We start from the raw sequence: 13,135 nt of genomic DNA, 5'->3' as shown, positions 1-13,135 counted from the left end.
CTTAAAATTCAACATTCAAAAAACTAAGATCATGGCATCCAGTCCCACCACTTCATGGAAAATAGATGGGGAAACAATGGAAACAGTGACAGATTTTAGTTTTTTGGACTCCAAAATCACTGCAGATGGTGACTACAGCCATGAAATTAAAAGACGTTTGCTCCTTGGAAGAAAATCTATGACCAACCTAGACAGCACATTAAAAAGCAGAGACATTAATTTGCTAACAAAGTTCCATCTAGTCAAAGCTATGGTTTTTACAGTAGTCATGTGGATGTGAGAGTTGGACTATAAAGAAAGCTGAATGCCAAGGAATTGGTGTTTTTGAACTGTGGTGTTGGAGAAGACTCTTGAGAGTCTCTTGGACTGCAAGGAGAACCAACCAGTCCATCCTAAAGGAAATCAGTCCTGAATGTTCATTGGAAGCACTGATGCTGAAGCTGAAGCTCCAATACTTCAACCACCTGATGTGAAGAACTGACTCATTGGAAAAGACCCTGATTCTGGGAAAGATTGAAGGCAGGAGAAGGGGATGACAGAGGATGAGATGGTTTGATGGCATCACCAACTCGATGGACATGAATTTGAGTAGGCTCCAGGAGTTGGTGATAGACAGGGAAGCCTAGAGTGCTGGAGTCCATGGGGTCGCAAAGAGTTGGACACAACTGAGTGACTGAACTGAACTGGGTTTTTATTGGGGTCAGGCCTTTTGAGCTTTTCAGGGTCTTTTTTTTTTTTTTTCCATTCCCTGAGATGCAACTAAGGGGTGAGTCTGAGAGGGGCTCTTGCAATGTACATGAACCCACTCTTAGCCTACATGCCGTAGAGTGGGGGTGCTGAGAGTCACTGGCTGAAAAAAGTGTCCCTTTTGTCCCAGTGGTCTCTCCATGTGACTAATGGCACAAAATGCCTGACTGTCCCCATAGTCACATCTGACAGTGAGAGGTGACACCCCTGTAAACCGTGCAGCTAAGGCGTCATGTGATCCTGGCAGAGACAGAGATTTCTTGGAGCAACTGGATGATTTACCATTTTGTGATTCCCTGAAACATGGTAAAGTACTCTTGGGATTGAAGCAAAAATTGCTAGGCAGCCAGTGTAGGATTATGAGGCCTTGGTCTTGGTTTCAAGAAACATCTCTTTCCATTAACCTGAAACTATACTCCTTGTCCCAAATTCCTTGAATGTGTCCTTGGTCTGGTGAATTATCAGCACTGAGATCCAGGAAAGGGCAGTAATTAACTTCTGTTCCATATGCCTGAGAGAAAAGCAACTGATGATCATTAATCTTTAGCCCATACATCTGGTCCATTGTAATTTGGACAGGGGGCATGAAAAAGGGTGGCAAATTAATCTGAGGATTAAGAGAAGCCATAAAGATGTTAAGTTCAACATCTTGACCTTTAAATTGATTGGTTAGATATTACATATTTTAAGGACAGGAGCCAAGCAAAAATGTACAGATCAATGCTAATAAGGATAAAAACTGCTGTAAGTCCACCTTTTTGGAGACATTTTACTCTCTCTCAGTGTCTATGCTGAGAGCTTTGTACTTTTCTTTTCTCTAAAATAAATCCTATTCACTTGCTACTGTGACTGCCTGTTTGTGAAGTTCATTCTTTGGCTCTGTGAACAAGGACTTGGATTCCCATTTCAGGATAGCTCAAAGGCAACACAGGCTTCTGTAAATCAATACTGACCAAAGGGGAAAGAAGTGAAAGTGACAGGGAAGAGAGGCTGAGGAATCCATCTTACAGTCCTATCAGGGAGGAGGTGGCCAGGGGATGACGGGCTCTATGTTTTGCTTCAAACAGTATGTGCCTGACACAGAGAACAGACGTTGCTTACTGAAGGTGAATGCTTTTATGGCCTGATCCATTTCATGACCCATTTATCTTCTCATGAGTGTCTTCATTTGACAGGCAGCTTAATGGTTTTTAAATGCCTGACCCGTGCCCACATAATATTGTTTGGCATAGTCTTCAATTGAAAAGGAGTCAACGAGACAGACCCTCATCCATTTTAGTGGCAGCTACTGGGGCACGGTGGGTGGTGGGGTCTTTGGAACATACAAGAGGGTAACGCTGGCCAGAGTTCCTCATTGCTTCCGTAGCCACTTGCTTATTTGCAGAGGGTCCTTATGAGAAAGGAGAGGCTAGGAGGTGGGGGAAGAAACCCTGAGTCCCAGTACAGGCTACCAAAAAGTTCCGTGGTCTATGCATGGGTTGAAAAAGAATTTTCAGACATGATTCAGAATGTGAGCAGAATAAAGTTTATTAGAATAGAAGACACTGTTAGAACAGCAGGCAAGCTCAAAGGAGAGCCAACTTACAAAGTGAAGATTTGATCAGCTAAAATATAATTTTGACATTGTAACATGGATAATCATCCTCACAAATCACATAATTCTTCTAATTGTAGCTTCTCTTCAGACAATTTTAACTTAGCTTCATGTACCTTCCAGTAGGCAGAGAGGAGGATCCAGCCTCTCACCCAGTGTGGCATATTCTTATCCTCTCTCAATCAGCACGAGCCACATTCAATAACTTTGAAATGGTTGCCCCACTTTAATTTAAGTTTCCAATTCTCACACGATCCAGTGAATGTGTCACATTCATTAGCTAATGAGCAATAAGGTGAATATTCCCATCTGGGAATAAAAAATTCATCAACCTTAATCTCTTTATTCTTAAAGAGTGGAATTTTGTCTCACAAATCCTGCTCACAGTGACAATTATTGTTTTGCCAAAGTTTTCACTTTCATCTCAGGTTCAAAGGATTTTTTAACAAAATAAGCCACTTGTTATATACAAATAAATATTATCAATATTTATTAGAGCAATATCTAGCTTACTTTCATTATACTAGCGTTAAAATAAATGAGAAACAGAAACAGTGGAAGTCACTAAGTTGGGTTTTGACCAACATCCAGACTCAAACAGAGCTGACAAGTCCCATGACACAGCACATTTGAAGTCCCAGTTGGGAAAAGGTCCCAGGCAGTGTGTCTGCTCCATGAGTGAGACTTCAAAAATTGCAGTTCAGTGTTCCCGTTTATAATCCTAGGATGCAAACTGGTATCATCATCCATCTGTGAGCAAACTGCAGCCCTGGTTTCATGTTAATGCTGTTTGCTTGGTCTTGTAAAAGTTGGAATGTTGTTAAACCTGGGGCTTGGTGGGCCAGACCCCCTCCAGGGGCTCAACAGTCTCAAGATTTGTCCCCTATCTTATCTATGGTGCTTCAAGGCTTGCACTCACAGCAGGAAGTCAGGGCACTCACAGTCAGGGTAGGTTAAAAGCAAGGTCAGAGGCCTGCTGTGCTTTGTCTCTGAAGCCTAACCAAGACTATTTATTTAATTTCCCTAATACTGGGTAGAAAGCAGAATCCCTACTTTTGGAACCACCCTATACGATCTTGTTGAAAGCCCTCACTCTTAGCTTTAAGAGTACCCCTTCAGTGTATAAAGGAGTTTCTGGCAAGGCAGCCTGTGGAACTAGGGTGGCAACCTCTATTAGGCCACAGCTCTGTAATGCAGCTCTCTTAGCTGACTGATTGGCAGCTTGGTTCTCTTGTGACATCTCCGTACTTGCTTTTTGCTGTCCCCTGCAGTGGGAGACTGAAACCTCTGCAGGCAGATGGACTGCTTCAAGGAACCAGAGGATTTGGTCATCATATTTAATTGAGGACCCTCAGGTGGTTAGCTGGCCCCTTTCTTTCCAAATAGAAACCTGTACATGTAGAACAAGAATGACATGCTTGGAGTCAGTATAAATAGCTACTCTTTTCCTTTTCACAGCTCTAAAGCTTGAGTCAGGGCTTTGAATTGAGCCAACTAGGCAGAAGTCTCTTGTGATAAAGGTTAAGCCTCCATGGTCATGCAATTGGAGACTACAGCATATCCTGCTCTCCTTTTCCCATCTAAGAAAAAACTACTCCTATCAGTGCACACAATTTCCTCAGGATTGATCAGAGTATCTTATGAAAATGTCTCTCAGGGTTTTTCCAATGGTCTAAGGTTTCTAGGCAAGAAAGAAAGAGGAGAGAACCTTTGGGGGTTTGCAGGAGAACTGGGTTAACAACCTCACAAGGAGATATAGCCAGTCCTGGATTTTCCATTAGTATTACTTGATACCTGAGGATCCTTTGATCAGTCAGTCACTTCAGTCACTCAGTCATGTCCAACTCTTTGTGACTCCATGGACTGCACCAAGCCAGGCTTCCCTATCAATCACCAACTACCAGAGTTGCTCAAACTCATGTCCATCAAGTCGGTGTACCATACAACAATTTCATCCGTGTTGTTCTCTTCTCCTCCTGCCTCAGTCTTTCCCAGAATCAGAGACTTCTCCAATGAGTCAGTTCTTCACATCAGGTGGATAAAATATTGGAGTTTCAGCTTCAGCATCAGTCCTTCCAATGAATATTCAGGACTGATTTCTGTCAGGATTGAATGGTTTGAACTTGCAGTCCAAGGGATTCTCAAGAGTCTTCTCCAACACCACAGTTCAAGAGCATAAATTTTTTGGCCCTCAGCTGTCTTTATAGTCCAACTCTCAGGTCCATATGTGACTACTGGAAAAACCATAGCTTTGACTAGACGGAACTTTTTCAGCAAAGAAATGTCTCTGCTGTTTTAATATGCTGTCTAGGTTGATCATAGCTTTTCTCCCAAGGAGCAAGTGTCTTTTAATTTCATCACTACAGTGCCAATCTGCGGTGATTTTGGAACCCGAGAAAATAGTTTCTCACTGTTTCCATTGTTTCCCCATCTATTTGCCATGAAGTGATGGGACTAGATGCCATGATCTTAGTTTTCTGAATGTTGAGCTTTAAGACAACGTTTTCACTCTCCTCTTTCACTTTCATCAAGAGGCTCTTTAGTTCTTCCTTTTCTGCCATAAGGGTGGTGTCATCTGCATATCTGAGGTTATTGATATTTCTCCCGGCAATTTCGATTCCAGCTTGTGCTTCCTCCAGCCCAGCATTTCTCATAATGTACTCTGCATATAAGTTGAATAAGCAGGGTGATAATATACAGCCTTGATGTACTCCTTTTCCTATTTGGAACCAGTCTGTTGTTCCACGTCCAGTTCTAACTGTTGCTTCCTGAATTGCATACAGGTTTCTACCACTTAGGCTGCCACAGATCAGCTGTTTCACTCTCAGACTTAAAGGTTTCTCTTCTGACTCAGACAATTGCCCCAATATGGGGACCAGACCCCTGCTTCAGTTTCCCCACCTGCCGAGGGTAGGTCCAGTCCTACTAAAACTCCTGTTTTTCCTCCTAGTTCCTTAGTTTTGCATGGTTCCATATATTCTTTTCTGCTGGTCAGGTACTCCTGTCCGCTCTCAGCTGGTGTTCTGTATGTACTTCTGTGTCTGGAGGTTTATTCCTGATGTATTTGTGGCGAGGGATGTACTCCATGTCCACCTACTCTTCCACCATCTTGTTCTCCCACATTTTTTTAATATTGGTAAAGCTCCTCCAGTTTTCTTTCAGTTGTTATTTACATTATAACATTTTTTCCAGTCATTTTACTTTCACATTCTCAGTGTTCTTACAACTAAGTTGTGCTCTTGCAAACAAAATTATTTGGTTGTCACTTATTTTATCCAGCCAGGTTTTGCCTTTGAATGGATTTTTTTCATTTTTTTGTATTTAATATAATTATACATGTACATACTGTTTTAATTTTTAAATGATTTTTCCACTTTTCACATGTTTCATGATTTTTCCTACCATGTCTTCTTTTCTACTTTTCAAGTGTTTTATATTATTTCATATTTCTCTTTTATTAGCGTAAATATGCATGTTTATTACTTTAATCATTAATTATGGATAAATAATATTAATTTATTAAAGTGTGATATACATTAGTATTTTTACCATTTTTCAAAATGTTAAGAACTTAGAACATTAAATAATACTTAATGGATTTTAATGTTAAATATCTATTAAATATCACATTTTTAACATTGAAAACAATCATTTTATGGATCGTTCACCTTTATTAAAAGGCAGAGACATCACTTTGCCGACAAAGGTCTGTATTGTAAAAGCTATGTTTTTTCTAGTAGTCATGTACTGATGTGAGAATTGGACCATAAAGAAGGCTGAGCACTGATGAATTAATGCTTTCAAATTGTGGTGCTGGAGAAGACTCTTGAGAGTCCCTTGGACAGCATGGAGATCAAATCAGTCAATCGTAAAGGAAATCAACCCTGAGCGTTGGACTGATGCTGAAGGACTGATGCTGAAGCTGAAGTGCCAATACTCTGGCCACCTGATGTGAAAAGCCAACTTGTTAAAAAAAGACATGCTGGGAAAGATTGAGGGAAAGAGGAGAAGGAGGTGGCAGAAGTTGAGATGTTTGGATGGCATCATCAACACAATGACCGTGAGTTTTAGCAAACTCTGTGAGATAGTGAAGAACAGGGAAGCCTGGTGTGCTGCAATCTGTGGGGGTCACAAAGAGTTGGACACGACTTATGGACGGAACAACATCAACAATAATATCTTTATTCTTTCCTTTAATTTTCATTCCTTTCGGCGTTTCTGTCTCTCTCTGGAATCATTTTCATTTTGTATGAGAAATTACAGTGAATATTATTTGTGTGAATACTTTCATAATGAAATATCTCAACATATTTTTGTCTGCATATAACTTTAGTATCCCTTCAGTTTTGGATAATATTGTTGATAGGTACATAATTCTAGGTTAGATTATCTTCTTTCAGGTTTTTAAGGATATTATTTTACTATCTTTTGGCTTCCACGGTATCTAAGTCTGATAGTGTTGCTGAAGAAAACAATTCAGGCTGTGTGGCTTAAACAACATAAATTTATTTTTCTCACAATTTTGGAGGCTAGAAGTCCAAGACTGAGATATCAGCAGATGTGGTTTCTCCTCAGAATTCTCTTCTTGTTTTGCAGATGACCATCTGTCTTCTCTCTGTGACATCACATGCGACTTTCTCTGTTCATACCTATCCCTGGTGTCTCTTTTTCTTTTAGAACAGACATTGGATAAGAGTCTCAGTTTTTTTTGACCTCATTTAACCCTAATTATATCCTTAAAACGACAGAATGATCTCTGTTCGCTTCCAAGGCAAACCATTCAATATCACGGCAATCCAAGTCTATGCCCCGACCAGTAACGCCGAAGAAGCCGAAGTTGAACGATTCTATGAATACCTACAAGACCTTCTAGAACTAACACCCCAAAAAGATGTCCTTTTCATTATAGGGGACTGGAATGCAAAAGTAGGAAGTCAAGAAATACCTGGCGTAACAGGCAGGTTTGGCCTTGGAGTACAGAATGAAGCAGGGCAAAGGCTAACAGAGTTTTGCCATGAGAACGCACTGGTAATAGCAAACACCCTATTCCAACAACACAAGAGAAGACTCTACACGTGGACATCACCAGACGGTCAACATGGAAATCAGATTGATTATATTCTTTGCAGCCAAAGATGGAGAAGCTCTATACAGTCAGCAAAAACAAGAAAGGGAGCAGACTGTGGCTCAGATCATGAACTGCTTATTGCCAAATTCAGACTTAAATTGAAGAAAGTAGGGAAAACCACTAGACCATTCAGGTATGACCTAGATCAAATCCCTTATGATTATACAGTGGAAGTGACAAATAGATTTAAGGGACTAGACCTGATAGACAGAGTGCCTGATGAACTATGGACAGAGGTTCGTGACATTGTACAGGAGACAGGGATCAAGACCATCCCCATGGAAAAGAAATGCAAAAAAGCAAAATGGCTGTCTGAGGAGGCCTCACAGAGAGCTGGGAAGAGAAGAGAAGCAAAAAGCAAAGGAGAAAAGGAAAGATATTCTCATCTGAATGCAGAGTTCCAAAGAATAGCAAGGAGAGATAAGAAAGCCTTCCTCAGTGATCAGTGCAAACAAATAGAGGAAAACAACAGATTGGGAAAGACTAGAGACCGCTTCAAGAAAATTAGAGATACCAAAGGAACATTTCATGCAAAGATAGGCTCGATAAAGGACAGAAATGGTATGGACCTAACAGAAGCTGAAGATATTAAGAAGAGGTGGCAAGAATACACAGAAGAACTGTACAAAAAGATCTTCATGACACAGATAATCACTATGGTATGATCACTCACCTAGAGCCAGATATCCTGGAATGTGAAGTCAAGTGGGCCTTAGAAAGCATCACTACGAACAAAGCTAGTGGAGGTGATGGAATTCCAGTTGAGCTATTTCAAATCCTCAAAGATGATGCTGTGAAAGTGCTGCACTTGATATGCCAGCAAATTTGGAAAACTCAGCAGTGGCCACAGGACTGGAAGAGGTCAGTCTTCGTTCCAATCCCAAAGAAAGGCAATGCCAAAGAATGCTCAAACTACCGCACAATTGCACTCATCTCACATGCTAGTAAAGTAATGCTCAAAATTCTCCAAGCCAGGCTTCAGCAATACGTGAACCGTGAACTTCCAGATGTTCAAGCTGGTTTTAGAAAAGTCAGAGGAACCAGAGATCAAATTGCCAATATCCGCTGGATCATCGAAAAAGCAAGAGAGTTACAGAAAAACATCTATTTCTGCTTTATTGACTATGCCAAAGCCTTTGACTGTGTGGATCACAATAAACTGTGGAAAATTCTGAAAGAGATGGGAATACCAGACCATCTGACCTGTCTCTTGAGAAACCTGTATGCAGGTCAGGAAGCAACAGTTAGAACTGGACATGGAACAACAGACTGGTTCCAAATAGTAAAAGGAGTACGTCAAGGCTGTATATTGTCACCCTGCTTATTTAACTTATATGCAGAGTACATCATGAGAAACACAGGGCTGGAAGAAACACAAGCTGGAATCAAGATTGCCGGGAGAAATATCAATAACCTCAGATATGCGGATGACACCACCCTTATGGCAGAAAGTGAAGAAGAACTAAAGAGCCTCTTGATCAAGGTGAAGGAGGAGAGTGAAAAAGTTGGCTTAAAGCTCAACGTTCAGAAAACTAAGATCATGGCATCTGGTCCCATCACTCCATGGGAAATAGATTGGGAAACAGTGGAAACAGTGTCAGACTTTACTTTTTTGGGCTCCAGAATCACTGCTGATGGTGACTGCAGCCATGAAATTAAAAGACGCTTACTCCTTGGAAGGAAGGTTATGGCCAACCTAGATAGCATATTTAAAAGCAGAGACATTACTTTGCCAACAAAAGTCCTTCTAGTCAAGGCTATGGTTTTTCCACTGGTCATGTATGGATGTGAGAGTTGGACGGTGAAGAAAGCTGAGTGCCGAAGAATTGATGTTTTTGAACTGTGGCATTGGAGAAGACTCTTGACAGTCCCTTGGACTGCAAGGAGATCCAATCAATCCATCCTAAAAGAGATCAATCCTGGGTGTTCATTGGAAGGTCTGATGTTGAAGCTGAAGCTCCAATACTTTGGCCACCTCATGCGGAGGGTTGACTCATTGGAAAAGACCCTAATGCTGGGTAGTATTGGGGGCGGGAGGAGAAGGGGACGACAGAGGATGAGATGGTTGGATGGCATCACCGACTCGATGAACATGGGTTTGGGTAGACTCCGGGAGTTGGTGATGGACAGAGAGGCCTGGCGTGCTGCAATTCATGGGGTCGCAGAGAGTCGGACACGACTGAGCGACTGAACTGAACTGAACTGATATCCTTAAAAGGTCTCATCTTCAGATATAATTACATTGGGGATTAAGTCTTCAACACAAGAATCTTATTTATAAGGACACAGTTTAGAACATAGCATGTTATTTCTGTTTGTAAGTTAGGTCTCACTCTTTGATTTGTTTCTTTAATAAATTGTATCTTTTGTTCCTTTTTTCTTAAGATTTTCCCTTTATCTTTGATTTTTAGTAGTTTTGCTAAAGGGTGCCTAATTCAGGGTTGTTTGCTTACTCATCCATTTATTCAAATCTTACTTTAAAATCATATTGTATTAAATTTTCATTTTTAAAATTTTCAGTTATTATACCTCCAAATATTACTTTTACTTCATTATCTTTTTTCTTTGGCTTTTACAACTATGGTTACAATGTTTGGTTTTTACATTTCATCCCTTATTTATGTAATTGCTTCCTGTAATTTCCATCTTTTTTATGATTCAACTTGTGTTGTCTCTACTGACCAATTTTTAACTCACTAATTCTGTGCACAGTTGTGCCAAAACTATTATACCTATATTATTTCATTTTAGTTTTATTATTATTTTTTTTTTTACTTTTAGAATTTCTATTTGATTCTTTCAAAATCAGCTTTATTGGGATACTCTTTTACTCATTTGAAATGTGAAATTCAGTGGCTTTTTCTGTAGAGTTATGCAAAGTCACAACAAGAGCTATTTTCTTTAAAAAAATATTTTAATTCTCTGGTGAAATTCTCCATCTTTTCCTCCATATATTTTTACACAATAATCACAGATATCCTAAATCCTTATTGTTGTTCAGTCCCTCAGTCATGCCTGACTCTTTGTGACCCCCATGGACTGCAGCACACCAGGCTTCCGTGTCTTCCAACATTTTCTGGAGATAGCTCAAATTCATGTCCGTTGAGTCGGTGATGCTATCCAACCATCTCATGCTCTATCTTCCCCTTCTCGTCCTGCCTTGAATCTTTCCCAGAATCAGGGTCTTTTATAATGAGTTGGCTCTTCAATCAGGTGGCCAAAGTACTGAGCTTCAGCTTCAGCATCAGTTTTTCCAATGAATTTTCAGGGTTGATTTCATTTAAGATTGACCGATTTGATCTCCTTGTAATCCAAGGTACTCTCAAGAGTCTTCTCCAACACCACAGTTCAAAAGCATCAGTTCTTTGGCACTCAGCCTTCTTTATGGTCCAAATCTCACATCCATACATTACTACTGGGAAAACCATGGCTCTGACTTAATGGACCTTTTTTGGCAGTGATATCTCTGCTTTATAATACACTATCTAGATTTGTCATAGCTTTTCTGTCAAAGAGCAAGCATCTTTGAATTTCATGGCTGCAGTAACCATCTGCAGTGATTTTGTAGCCCTCCCCCCAAAAATAAAGTCTCTCACTGTTTCCATAGTTTCCCCATCTATTTGCCATGAAGTGATGGAACCGGATGCCACAATCTTGTTTTTTTTGAATGTTGAGTTATAAGGCAGTTTTTTCACTCTCCTCTTTCACTTTCATCAAGAAGCTCTTTGCTTTCTCTTCAAAGGGTGGTGTCATCTGCATACCTGAGTCATTGATATTTTTCCCAGCAGTCTTGATTCCAGCTTGTGCTTCATCCAGCCCAGCATTTTGCATAATGTACTCTGCATATAAGGTAAATAAGCAGGGTGACAATATACAGCTTTGGCATACTCCTTTCCCAGTTTGGAATCAGTCTGTAGTTTCATATCCGGTTCTAACTGTTGCTTCTTGGTCTGCATACAGGTTTCTCAGGGGGCAGGTAAGGAGGTTTGGTATTCCCATCTCTTTCAGAATTTTCCACAGTTTTTTGTGATCCATGCAGTCAAAGGCTTCAACATAGCCAATGAAGCCGAAGTAGATGTTTTTCTGGAATTCTCTTGCTTTTTCTACGATTCAATGGATATTGGCAATTTGATCTTTGGTTCTTCTAAATCCAGATTGAACATCTGGCAGTTCTTGTTTCACATATGGCTGAAGCCTAGCTTGGAGAAAATTGAGCATTACTTTGCTAACGTTTGAAATGAGTGCAATCGTGTGGTAGATTGAACATTCTTTGGCATTGCTCTTCTTTGCAGTTGGAATGAAAACTGACATTTTTCAGTCCTGTGGCCACTGCCGAGTTTTCCAAATCTGCTGGCATATTAAGTGCAGCAATTTAACAGCATCATCCTTTAGGATTTGAAATAACTCAGTTGGAATTCTATCACCTCCACTAGCTTTGTTCATAGTGGTGGTTCCTAAAGCCCACTTGACTTCACACTCCACAATGTCTGGCTCTAGGTGAGTGGTTACACCATCCTGGTTATCCAGGTCAAGAAGATCTTTTTGGTATTGTTCTTCTGTGTATTGTTGCCACATCTTCTTAATATCTTATGCTTCTGTTAGGTCCATATCATTTCTATCCTTTATCATGCCCATGTTTGTATGAAATATTTCCTTGGTATCAATGATTTTCTTGAAGAGATGTCTATTCTTTCCCATTGTATCATTTTCCTCTATTTCTTTGCACTGAGAAAGGCTTTCTTATCTCTCCTTGCTATTCTTTGGAATTCTGCATTCAGATGGGTACATCTTTCCTTTCCTCCTTTGCCTTTCACTTCTCTTCTTTTCTCAGCTCTTTGTAAGGCTTCTTCAGACAACCATTTTGCCTTTTTGCTTTTATTTTTCTTGGGGATGGTTTTCAGCACCACCTCCTGTACAATGTCATGAACCTCCATCCATAGTTCTTCAGGCACTCAGATGTAATCCCTTGAATCTATTTTTCACTTCCAGTATATAATTGTAAGAGATTTGATTTAGGTCATACCTGAATGGCCTAATGCTTTCCCCTACTTTCTTCAACTTAAATCTGAATTTTGCAATAAGAAGTTCACGACCTGAGTACAGTCAACTCCCAGTCTTATTTTTGCTAACTGTATATAGCTTCTCTATCTTTGCCTGCAAGGAATTTAATCAATCTATTTTTGATATTGACCATCTGGTGTTGTCCATGTGTAGAGTCATCGCTTGTGTTGTTGCAAGAGATGTTTTCTATGACCAATGCATTCTCTTGGCAAAATTCTGTTTTGCCCTGCTTTGCCCTGCTTTATTTTCTACTTCAAACCCTGACTTTCCTGTTACTCCAGGTATCTCTTGACCTAAATACTTGCATCTCTTTTATTTATTTCATTCATTTTAGCCATTTGGATTTTTTTTTTTTTGGTATGCCAGTTAATTTGTTACTGAATGCCATATGTAGCTCATAACGACTATAGGCAGCTCGGATGACATTATATTCCTTTTAGAGAGCAACTTCCTTTTTCTCCACTAAGTAGAGCTGTTTCTCAAAACAGGCATAAGCTGAGTTGTTTTGCAGCAGGAACTTTGTAAGACTTCTTGTATTTTTCCCTCAACTTTCTCACTTACATGAGATTTTTCTCAACATTATAAAAATTTCTGAGGTTTTCTTC

The 13,135-nt window shown here is 40.0% G+C and overlaps 1 pseudogene; it reads right to left on the bottom strand.

Annotated features, from left to right (window-relative positions):
- The window catches only part of LOC145535668 (ubiquitin carboxyl-terminal hydrolase 44-like), a 104,942-nt pseudogene extending 102,840 nt beyond the window's left edge, over positions 1 to 2,102 (bottom strand).
- Between the last annotated feature and the right edge of the window lie 11,033 nt (positions 2,103 to 13,135).

Source organism: Giraffa tippelskirchi, chromosome X, assembly GCF_054371585.1.
Source record: "Giraffa tippelskirchi isolate mGirTip1 chromosome X, T2T-mGirTip1v1.2.pri, whole genome shotgun sequence".
In the NCBI taxonomy this organism is placed as follows: Eukaryota; Metazoa; Chordata; class Mammalia; order Artiodactyla; family Giraffidae; genus Giraffa; species Giraffa tippelskirchi.
Note: the sequence above shows the minus strand (reverse complement) of the source record. Positions and strands in the feature narration are given on the sequence as shown.